The sequence below is a fragment of the Thermobia domestica genome, chromosome 13 (genome assembly GCF_964235325.1).
Source record: "Thermobia domestica chromosome 13, izTheDome1.hap1.1, whole genome shotgun sequence".
NCBI classification, from domain to species: Eukaryota; Metazoa; Arthropoda; class Insecta; order Zygentoma; family Lepismatidae; genus Thermobia; species Thermobia domestica.
Genome location: NC_137466.1, coordinates 204,638,581 through 204,651,145, shown reverse-complemented (window position 1 = coordinate 204,651,145; position 12,565 = coordinate 204,638,581).

The window sequence follows — 12,565 nt, the reverse complement described above, 5'->3', positions numbered from 1 at the left end:
CTATGGCCATGTTAGCCCATCACTAAGATTAGGATTAGGAATTAGATTTCTGGGCTTTTGGCATCTATGGCCATGTTAGCCCGTCACTAAGATTAGAATTAGGAATTAGATTTCTGGGCTTTCGGCATCTATGACGATGTTAGCCCGTTACTAGGATTAGGATTAGGAATTAGATTTCTGGGCTTTCGGCATCTATGACCATGTTAGCCCGTCACTAAGATTAGGATTAGGAATTATATTTCTGGGCTTTCGGCATCTATGGCCATGTTAGCCCGTCACTAAGATTAGAATTAGGAATTAGATTTCTGGGCTTTCGGCATCTATGACGATGTTAGCCCGTTACTAGGATTAGGATTAGGAATTAGATTTTTGGGCTTTCGGCATCTATGACCATGTTAGCCCGTCACTAAGATTAGGATTAGGAATTATATTTCTGGGCTTTCGGCATCTATGGCCATGTTAGCCCGTCACTAGGATTAAGATTAGGAATTAGATTTCTGGGCTTTCGGCATCTATGGCCATGTTAGCCCGTCACTAAGATTAGGATTAGGAATTATATTTCTGGGCTTTCGGCATCTATGGCCATGTTAGCCCGTCACTAAGATTAGAATTAGGAATTAGATTTCTGGGCTTTCGGCATCTATGACGATGTTAGCCCGTTACTAGGATTAGGATTAGGAATTAGATTTTTGGGCTTTCGGCATCTATGACCATGTTAGCCCGTCACTAAGATTAGGATTAGGAATTATATTTCTGGGCTTTCGGCATCTATGGCCATGTTAGCCCGTCACTAGGATTAAGATTAGGAATTAGATTTCTGGGCTTTCGGCATCTATGGCCATGTTAGCCCGACGTATGAGAGATGACGTCCCTATCCAAAGAAAGGGAAAGAAGGAAACGGCCTAGGAGCTGTATGTTAGGCACCATCCCGGGAATTTCCTGGTGTGAATGGAAAACCCGGGAAAACCTCACTCAGGGAGCCTGGCCTAAAGAAGCTTTTACACTTTTTCAACCATGTGTTCCCACCGGCATGGGCGCCCGAAGAAAATTTTCTAGGAGGGGGTCAAGTCCCTGTTTGCTATATTACAATAGGTGTTTCCTTATTTGTATTAAGAAAATCTTAAGAAATTTAATACATTTTCGTGAACCTGTCGGGGCCTCGGGCCCCACCCTTCCCCCCGCTTCGGCGCCCATGCCCACCGGGTATCTAACCAAAGACGAGAGCGTTAGGGACTACGCTACGCGGACACACGAAATCCACAAAGGATAATTTTACTCTTTGGGATAAAGTTTTCGAGGACGATTTTTTTAAAAAACGATTCAGGCAACTTTGATAATGTCTCATAAATATAAATTATTCCATTAATATACTTACATTATAGTATAAATCATTACAACATTCACAAATGTTAGTTTACTTTTCGAGGCGAGTTGCGTAAAAGCTGTTCAATTGTTTTTGTCTTCTTTCATTAATAGGTAATTAACAAATTCTATGATAAGGCATAAGTTGAAACTGAACAACGCTAGATGTTACATTTTAGTGATTTGGAGAAAAACGTGAAAAATTTGTAGTATTTCAGGAGTACAATAGGAAAAAAATGAAACCAGGTGCATGCACCGTGGCCAAGGGGACCACCGAACCTTCAATATACGGTGTATGTTCAACATGTTCCGTAGAGCATAATTCCACTGATAATTCAAAATGGTCCAAGATGTCACATGTATCGTTGTTTGGTGCGGTGCTTCAATTCTTTTGCTTGAAAAAGCTCACGTTCTTTTCCTTTTTACAATCTTCTCAAACACAGTTCAGTTTACACTCTTATTAATTCATAAATAAATATTTCATTAGAATCCTACAATTACAAACAATTTTTCTCAAGAACGACTCAGACAATTCTGTTCATATTTTCATAAATAACGTAGTTCAAGTAGAATAAGACACGATGGGGTTTTACTGCTACTCTATTTATCACAAATTTCTGTATATTACTGTTCGTAAAGTAAACTACATTGTGGTAAACTAAGTTCTCTGCACAAAATTTGGAAAACCAAATATTGTTACAATTTTCTTCAACGCCTTTCTCAATTTTAATTAGAGTTGAATGATAACACTTTTTTTAAAAAATGTATCAACAATATCAATAGGTTCTTCACGTTACACATTTAGTTTCAAATGATTTTACGGAAGTTATTGATACTGTCTTTGAGCACTAAAGTTGCTGATTATCCCTAGTAACGATGAAAATAAAATATGAAGACCAAAGTAACATAATTCTTTATAATAACAAAATTGCTATATCAGGCACGTAGCCAAGGGGGGGGGGTCCGGACCCCCCCTTCGAGACCACAAATGAAAAAATTAAAGAAGAATGAAACAAAATGAAATGAGAAAAAGAAAGATCAGCGTTAAAAATAAAAAAAGGAAGCATATGGTTACTCTTTCTTATGAGGAGATTTGTATTATTTGAAATACATGTTGGCGAAGTGATCGAGATATCCTGGAAGAGTCAGGGAATTTTAAATTTCTTGAAAAGTTACTGAATTCTCAGAATTTCTGCTGCTAGTCAGGGAGATTTCAAGCGTGCAAAAGCATAATACCATTGTGTAACAACGTAGATATTTTTTTTATCATCGCATCCTTGCAGTATTAAGCATGTTATTTCAAAAACAATTTTGTATTGCTCCTTTATTAACCTGTCATTTGGAACAGACAGTAGTTGACGGAATAAAAAAAAAAAAAAATATGTGGATAGAAAGTTCTGTTAACATTTGATTCAACACAGAAAGCAAAGCAGATATTGTAAAATATTTTACAAGACATTATTGAGTATGGACTTTTCATAATAGTTGAGGTCATAATGAAAGGAAATTTGTTATATTTTAATGAACAGAGGAAAACTTAAATATTGTAAAATCTTTTTCAGTACGTTTATTTTATTTTATTTTATTTTTTCACTCGAGATTTCTTCATACTTTGTTATTAAAATACTTACCAACATACCGTCATTTTATTGTCCTAATAAACCAATATATGTTGATAGTAAAATAGTTTAAATTGATCGAGCTCCTGGGCCTTCAGAATTTCATGTCACGCCTCCCCCCCCCCCGTCACGAAATCCTGGCTAAAAGAATCAATATACGTTTCAGTGAAATAGTTTAGATTGGTCGAGTCCCTCGTGTGGTGACCACAGTATTTCATGTCACGCCCCCCCCCCCTTCACGAAATCCTGGCTACGTGCCTGGCCATATGTAACTTTCATGTTCTTCCAAACTAAATGAACATAGCATCTAATTAACAATCAGTACTTATCTTTTAGAAATTTCTTTATACCTTTTTCCACTGTTATATTTTCGCATATTAACACCCGTCTATTATGGGCTTCCAATTTTAAACATGTTTCATTTATATATATATATATATATATATATATATATATATATATATATATATATATTCTTTTTACAATAAGTAAATAAATGTTTTGGGATTCTGAAAGCCATAGGTTCATATTTGAATTTGCATTAACAATTTATATTCTTAATGTAATAGTGCTTGCTCTATGGTTGAAAGGAAAAAAAAAACCCATATTGCCACCGTCTCTTTTATAACAAACTTAGTAATTGGGGTTTTTAATTAATAAGTAATACAGTTAAAGTTCAGCGTTACTATTATTATTATTATTATTATTATTATTATTATTATTATTATTATTATTATTATTATTATTATTATTATTATTATTATTATTATTATTATTACTGAAGCGTGGCTATTCTGTGCCATTTGTACGCCTATAGTTTAATTGCAACAGCCCTGCAGCCATTTTAGACAGGATTTAATACTAATGTCACGTATCTAACATGTCCTGAAGGATTTATTTGCTCATTAAACAGAGATATATATGCAGCTGTCGAATATGATTGATTGATTGATAGCCCCCTGAAAAACATGTTTATCCAAATACACACACACATACACACATACATAAACAGAGAGAGAGAGAGAGAGAGAGAGAGAGAGAGAGATTAACGTGGAATGAAGGAAAAGGGAGGTGGGATTCAATTTAGCTTATTGATTCTAAAATAAATTTTTCAAAATATACCTAAGAAATCATACACATCCATATCTGTATATGTACAGTTATATATGTAAAAATAATCATTTACCGTCGTTGATTCACTGATGGATGAAGGTTTTCCCAGCCTTTTAACATTACAATTTATTTCGGGCATTTGTTTCCCACGTTATTATGCAATGTTTCTACATTTCCTTACATTACCCTTTTGGGGTTGTTTCTTTGCTCGAATCTCTCTGTGTCAATCAAAAGGATTGTGTTTTATAGCAAGTCTATCACATTGCATACCCAAAATTTTTATTTTGTACCATGTCACTTGTATCATTATTGTCATGTTATTGAAATCTTTCAGTTTTATGTCCCACGGTTATGCTGGCTAGGCTAAAGGAGAGATGACAATGAGAAATGAAGGAAGTGGGAGGGAACGGGAGAACTCCGAGAAAAGCTACCCACATGGTGTTTGTCCACCACAAAATTCACTTGGTGCGAGCTGGGATCGAAGCAAGAACCCCATACACCAGAGGTGAACGCTTTACAACTGAGCCACTGCGGTACCTTGGTTTTGTTATTGTCCAGGTCTCCGATGACTGTACAAAAGCTTTCTGAAAAAGTATCAGACCTTCTTTATTTTCGAGAAAACTGTGCTAGGAAAAAGGCTAAGAACACTGCGCCGTGTAAGAGAAGTTCGTGGTGTGTTAAATCTGCAGATGTTACGTTCACTCGCACGTGTTAAGGCCAAGAAACACTTGGGTGTGATATTGTTGTGTAGCTTCGCTAAGATAATGTAAGTGCTGTTCCAAAGCACAATTTGGGTTTCATTGGTTGGCCGGAAAGTTTATTAGCAGGAATTTGATACAAAAGAGTAACTTTGTGTGGAAAGTACATAGGACATATTGGACAGTGCCAACACGGATCCCCATTTACTGAAGACCATCATCACTGAGTATAGAATATAAATGTTCAGACACGACTCGGAAACAACATACAATAATCTCAGTGGAAGCATCCAGCTCGCCAAGGCCTAACTTCCGTTGAAAATGACAAGAGTTTTGGAACAAGCAGACTTGATAACAACAGCAGGAAAATACCTCTATTCATGCGGCTCATGTTGATCAGATCTGTTTGACGAAGCGCAATATTCATGTGGCCTGAAACAATCTTAAACCAAAACTTTCCTAGCAATCGGTTCCGGCTGTTCCTCAACTAACATATAAAATAACACATAAAATAACACATAAAATATCATATAAAATAACATAAAATAACATAAAATAACACATAAAATAACACATAAAATATCATATAAAACTAGGAATGCAATGGATGTACCCGATTGCAATGAAATGAGCTGAGCGAGCTTAAACTACGTAATCATTCCTGGCCATTATGCAATAATAAATGTTATTTTTAATTGTTGACAAAAAAATCGCGTGAAAACTTTTTCCCCATGTTAAGTCTATGCAAGCGTTTTTCGGTGATTATTCCTCGATGGTACATCGGATTTTTGATTTCGACCTATGTTGTCACTCAACACGACATACTCTATCAGCGTGCTAAGTTTTCTTGAGATCGGCCAAACGATCTAGGAGGAAGCGTTTTTCGGTGATTATTCCTCGATGGTACATCGGATTTTTGATTTCGACCTATGTTGTCACTCAGCACGACATACTCTATCAGCGTGCTAAGTTTGGTTGAGATCGGCCAAACGGTCTAGGAGGAGTTTGCGGACAACCAAACGGCTAACCCGAGTATAAGAGCTTCGCTTCGCTCAGCTCAATAACATAAAATGACATATAAAATAACACATAAAATAACATATAAAATAACACATAAAATAACACATAAAATATCATATAAATATATAAAATAACATATAAAATAACACATAAAATACATAAAATATCATATAAAATAACATAAAATAACACATAAAATAACATATAAAATAACATCTTACAATAGACATTAAAACCTTACAATAGATGCTGGAGCAGTTAGAGTGATAATACCATATTAGATGTAGAAATAAAATTTGGGAAGATGAAATTATTGCCAAGAAAATCCTGAATCTTTTGTGATAGCGGCGTGAAAAATGGAAACAATAGGAAAGGTCAATGCCTTACCAATTTTGGTTGTCGGTGATTCTATTACCACACCCAAAGGAAGAGTTTACCAAACAGTAGTGAGACCTGTAATATTATACGGAGCAGAATGTTAGACGACGAAGGAGAGAGAGGAACAGGAGTTGCATGTTTTGGAGATGAAGATGCTGTGGTGGATGTGTGGAGAAACTCGGAAGGAGAAAATTAAGAATGAACTAATCCAGGGTCAGTAAAAGTGAGACTAGTAGTAGAAAAACTGCCAGAAAGTAGACTGAGATACTTTGAATATGTTAGAAGAAGACTTTCGGAATACGCAGCTCACCGAATGGATGTTATAAAACTGAATGAGAAATGAGCTCGAAGCCGACTAAAGAAAAAGTTAGAAGATTGTATATGATGTGATATAGTGCAGTGCCGTGTTACAGTGAATATGAAATAAGATAGACACTTGTAAAGAATAGCAATACGAAAAGTCGATCCCAGTTAACGGGAAAAAGGTTTAGAAAAATAAGAAAAACTCTGCCGATTAATGCAGTCAGTGAGTTTGAAAGTAAGCTAAAATAAGATAAATACAATACGATTGAAATTCCAAAAAATGAGTAGGGTATATATTTAATGAAAGACATCTCCGCGCAAATTATGTGGAATATATATTGTTTATCATATGTTACATTTTGTTATCAGGGGTTCTAATTTTCTTACTCTTTTTTGTATATATATATATATATATATATATATATATATATATATATATATTTCCACAGATATAAACATTAAATGGATGTTTCCAAAAGACAAGGTACGAACAGTAGTTACTAAAGCAGGGCCAGCAAGAGAAGGTCTCTAACAGCTCGCAGTAACGTTGCCACTCCTCACGTATCAAGGCTTTTTTTTCGGTGCATCTATAATGGCATTTTAATTAATGGTGTAAGACAAAGTGACCATGGTTGGTAACACTAGTACCAAAGTAGGGGCTGCATTGTCCCTCCGCATGTGGTAAGAAACGTCAGAGACCATCTCTTGCTGGCCCTGCTATAGCAGGAGTAAAAGTGGATTTCAAAAGGTAGGGGAAAGGTAGGCAGCGGAATGACGTCATGCCGTCCCCTTGCCTTTCTTGGACCATTGTAATTTTTCAAGAACTGGGCAGACGCATTACATGACGGAGTCCTCCTACCTTCCAACTCACTTTCATCCCGGGTTACTAAGATTAAAAGGTAAACAAATGCATAAATATAGTAAAATGAAATTACGTGCAGTAATCATAAATGTTAACAAGCAAAATGAACAGACACCAGTGTAATGGGAGCCCACTACACGTTGGTACTCAAAGATATCTTAAAGAAACTTCTAAAGACATGTAGCAGAATACAGAGGACGCCCTAAAAGCACTTCATAAGGAAGGATTCGAGTCCTATTTCGAGCAGTACGAGGACCACTGGACAGTGTATAAACACAAGAATATCCATAAATATCCATAAATATCAATTATTATAGCGCCGTGGCGCGATTAGAGTTTATGCAACCATTTTTGCACGTATGTTTGGCAGTGTTGTATAACAGGTAGGAGCAATGTGTTTATCAAGGGGATTTTCGAATTGGGAGCGGGAGACGGAAAGAGTGGCAGAGAGGAAATGTACAGCGTGGTTCGGAAGTGGGCGTACCCATAATTTGTATTTTCTGACGGTTTTAGGTTTTACTCATATTTGTTTAGTAACGTTGCTTGGCATTGTCTGACAACATTGCTATCCATGTTCATTTGCGTTATGCTGTTTCCTGCTTGGTAACATTGAGCTCCTTCGTGGCTAAGCGGTTAGCGTACGCGCCTTTGGCGTGGGAGACCCGGGTTCGATTCCTGGCGGGAGCTCATGTGGTTCGGATTCCACGTTAATCAGTAGGTCCACGTCTCATATAGCCTCGCTGCTGAACGGGACGTAAAACTCTAAATCAACTCAACTCAACTGCCTGGTAACAGTTATTATCAATTTGTAGTTTGATAAATCAGACGTTTCCTGGCCGCTGGATTGGAAGATCGTGCATCTTCACCAGCTCCCATTGCCTGGCCTGCAAGAAGTCCCGATCTGACGACATCAGACAATGCTCTTTTTGGTGTCATAAAGCAACAAGTAAGAAATACTCGATATCACACAAAGCAGAATTACGAGCAGCTGTGGAGGACGCCTTCACCCTCGTGACTCCGGAGTATCTCCGCAAAACATCTGCGAGAACTTGACGCAGAATTCAGCTGTGCTACGACACGAATGGTGACCATACCTATGTTTATGACTCTTAAGACTTGAAGGTAACTGTTTACAGACATTCTACCATAACTAACAGTATACTGTTGAAACTAATGGAGGGTACGCCCACTTCCGGACCACCCTGTATAGTCGAGTAGTATAGAAGGTTAGGATGCAGAATAATTTGTGTCAACCTAAATACAATCAGTGTCAACCTAAATGCATCATCGAAGTGTATTGGTATTTTCACTGATATTTTCACTAGTGAAATACATACATTATAAATTGCTCTTTCAATTGTTGGAGAGTGCATACTGTTGCCGAACTTAAGGAGAATTACATATGGTAGTGTACCTTAAATCATTACTAAGAAGGAAGCTGAGTTCCATACTTTCTCGGAAAGCGGATTTCAGTTTCTCGGGTTTTTCTCTAAAATGACTTCATACATTTCAAACAAATTTTACATGTGGTCCCTTTCGTAGAAAAAGTAGTTGAAACATAGGGTTGAAACATAGTTGAATCCATTGCGTTGAAGCATAGTCTTTCAATAACTAAATACCTACCAAATAATACTACCCCTTTACTACTACTACTACTACTACTACTACTACCACCACCACTACTACTACTACTACTACTACTACTACTATTAATAATAATAATAATAATAATAATAATAACTTAGTTTTATGTTGGAAAGACCATAGTAAACGCTTAATTCACGAAAAGGGGAAACAGGCATATAATATACGTATCTGCTTCTCTGGTAGCGAAAGAGGAGAAACGGGTGTTAAAATAAATGGTCAGAAAGTAATTTTCATGAAGTTAATTTCCAACTGGAGCGGAAAACCAGATAAAAGCAGATTATTTCACAAGAAACACAAGAAAACGCTTTACGAATCTCTCTCTCTCTCTCTCATTTAGAGTCATCACAGCCCAAAACTCATAGTTAAGCATTTTCAGATTAAACATACGGTGAACTGCTCAATAAATTTTATGATAAAATTGGCATTCACTATCTCTGTTACGAAGTTAAGGAAAAAAGACCGTGGATTATATTTTTGAATTGTTTGATCTGTTAGAGCTGCGTTGTCTATCTCGAAGCAGTGGGATTGTGATTACGAAGGCTTATATTATAGGATTGTTCTGTTAGTATGTTTGTTTTTGCTTTCCAGCACATGATAACTCTTTAATGAAAATCAAATTTTGAATTTTGCTTTTCGGAATAGATAGCTGTAGAACGATGGCTCTAGATACAGTAGCTCTAGAACATATGATACAATAAAACAATTAAGTTACTTTATCATATGTCCTCATTTTGCTATTTATTTATAAATAGTATTTTAAAAAATTTACTTTCCCGCTGACTCCATAGGGAAGATCTGGGTTATTTGAGTCAAGGAGCTATTTTGACTTAAGCTAGACAGCAGCGCCATAAACTTCTGTTCAGTTTTGATTTTGGTTGTTCGTATAAAACGTTGTATTCTCAATTCATTCAACAATTGCCTGGAACGTAGATATTTTCTTACCAAGACGATTTGCAACACTTAACTTCTTGACCATATATAGCCTACAATGTGATATGTACTAGGTACACATTAAATAAGGTTCCAAAACTGTATAAGGGCAGACATTTAAATTTGTATCACACAGAATGGTTGTATAATTTGGATGCCGTTTTGTCGCCTTTCATGTTTGCGAGCGTAATTTCGTTACTCGCAAAAGCAAGCAACGGGCCAATTTGAGTCAATTGAAGTTTGAGATAAACATAATATTGAAAATGTATTTATCACCACACAGTGAGCACGAATTTCAAACATTCGACAGTACGATTTTTAACCTACTCAAAAGCTCTACTCACCAAAAGACCAGCGGTGAGATAAACGACAATTGAATTGCGAAGGTAATATTTGGAGAAATGTTTCGAATTGTATTGGAAGGAGCAGCAATACTTTCCTGAAGACAATGAAAATCGAGACGAGAATATATCTACAGGGTTCACCAATAATATTAACGACGAATGTTACAATCAGAGGCGGATGTAGGAAGTAAAACCTGAGGGGAGGTAGCCAGAACCAAGACTGTGAAAGGTACATCATGAGCAGGCCCGTATTTATATATTGTGCTCCCCTGTACTGTAAATAATTTGCCACCCCCGCACAAAATTTTCCTTCCCCTCCCTCGAGAATGACCAATATTAGAGTTGAATGCATAGTTTTTGGGGGTTGCTGAGATGATACTGACAGTTTTAATCCAATTCAACTTCAAGGTCGTACTCCACTCCCCAGAGAGGGGCGAGATTTTAACAGTAATCGAAAACGACATATATTAGTGTTGAATTCATAGTTTTCGAGATCGCTGAGTTTAACGGTATCAGTTTTCATGATGTTCAAGTTCATCCTCACCGCTTGGGGTGAGGGTGGGAGAGGATGAGTTTCAAATATAATCAGATAAGCTAGCTAATCAGTAACTACTGTAATTAGAGCGAATTAAACATATTAACATATTTTCTCGCGTTTGCGTGGGACTCTGCAGGTTGCTAATTTTAAATATTACTTTATTGTGAGTTCTTAAAAATAATTCCAAAATTTTTCCGCCCTCTAAATTCTGCCGCCCTGTGCTCGAGCACAGAATACCACTTAGCTAAATACGGGCCTGACCATGATTTTATTATAAAATTTCAAAAATATATAAATAATATCTTAAATTATTCTTCTCCCTCAAAAAACTGGGTGTAGGCTCCCCCGGCCCCGGGATACATCCGCCATTGGCTGCAATCTTTACGATGTAAATGAACCTGAGAGAAATATTCAACGTGAACTGTTATCATTACAAATCTTACTCCTGTGATCATTACTTTGACGCCTCTGTCAGGAAATATGATTTGTTGCGCTGCCCTGCATGTAAGCAATGGTTTAGACCTATGTTTAGGAATTTAGAAAGAAAACAATTTTTGTGTGTAAATATGCTTGTGAATTAAATTACCTTCAACAATTTTTGAACTTTCTTAGTTCATAACTTTAGCACTAAGTTAAATTTGCTTTAAATTATTATAGAGTTAAAAATTCTAATTAGATAACTTATCTAATTTATAAAATCCTTATGCAAAACTAACTCTATTGGCAAATTTAAATGGCGTCATACTTAACCTTATTTCCAATGAATATACTAGGGATGGGCAAAACAAGATTTTATAAAAACCGGAAACCGGTTTCCAGAAAAACCGAAATCCAAAAAACCGACATTTCGGTTTTCTCCAAAACCGGTTCCTTTTTTTTAACGAAACCGGTTTCGGTTTTCTCCAAAAATCGGTTCGGTTTTTCACCGAAATCGGTTTCGATTTTTCCGTAAAACTATTTCTGTGGAAACGGAATCAGTTTCTGGAGAACAACGAAACACCATTCTGATCAGAAATAGAACAAATTAAAAAAAAAAAAAAAAACCGAACAGGTTTTGAAGAAAACCGAAGCCGAATCCGGTGAAAAGCCGAACCGGGTTTGGGAGAAAACCGATACCGTTTTTTTAAAATTTTCAAAACCCCATTTCGGTTTTCCGGTTTTGTGCCCACCTCTATAATATACTAACTCTAATTTAAAACATTACATTAGAACATTTCAAGTATTTTATATCTTAATCGTATCGTCTACCAATTTAAATCTTGTTGCTATAATGTAATTTTTCAACTAAAACGTCATTAAAAGATTTGTTACCTTCTTGATTATTTTTGATAGTGTTATACATCTTTGTTTCGAAGACAATAAAATATCGTAATGATTGAACTTCATACTTGTACAGGGTATTAGAAAAATTTGACACAATTTTTTGGGAATAGATCCCTCAGTAGACCTGTGCTCAAAAGTGGATAGTTTAAGAATGCTCCAGTACTTGCACACCAATATTCACAGAGGTATGTGGAGAGTGATCAAATACTCCCAAATAGCCTCTCTAAAAATGATTAAGCAAATGCCGGAGGTTCTGAAAGATGGATATTTGGATAGTTCACATATTAGTTCCTCTGTAATGTTTTGACCCGACTACGATAGGTCTCATAGTAGTGGGCAATGAACTTTTAAGTCTTTCGGCATCCGGGGTTTTTGGGGTATTTTTTTAGACTTTCAGTCAAGCAGCTACTGCGTCGTCACTATTTATC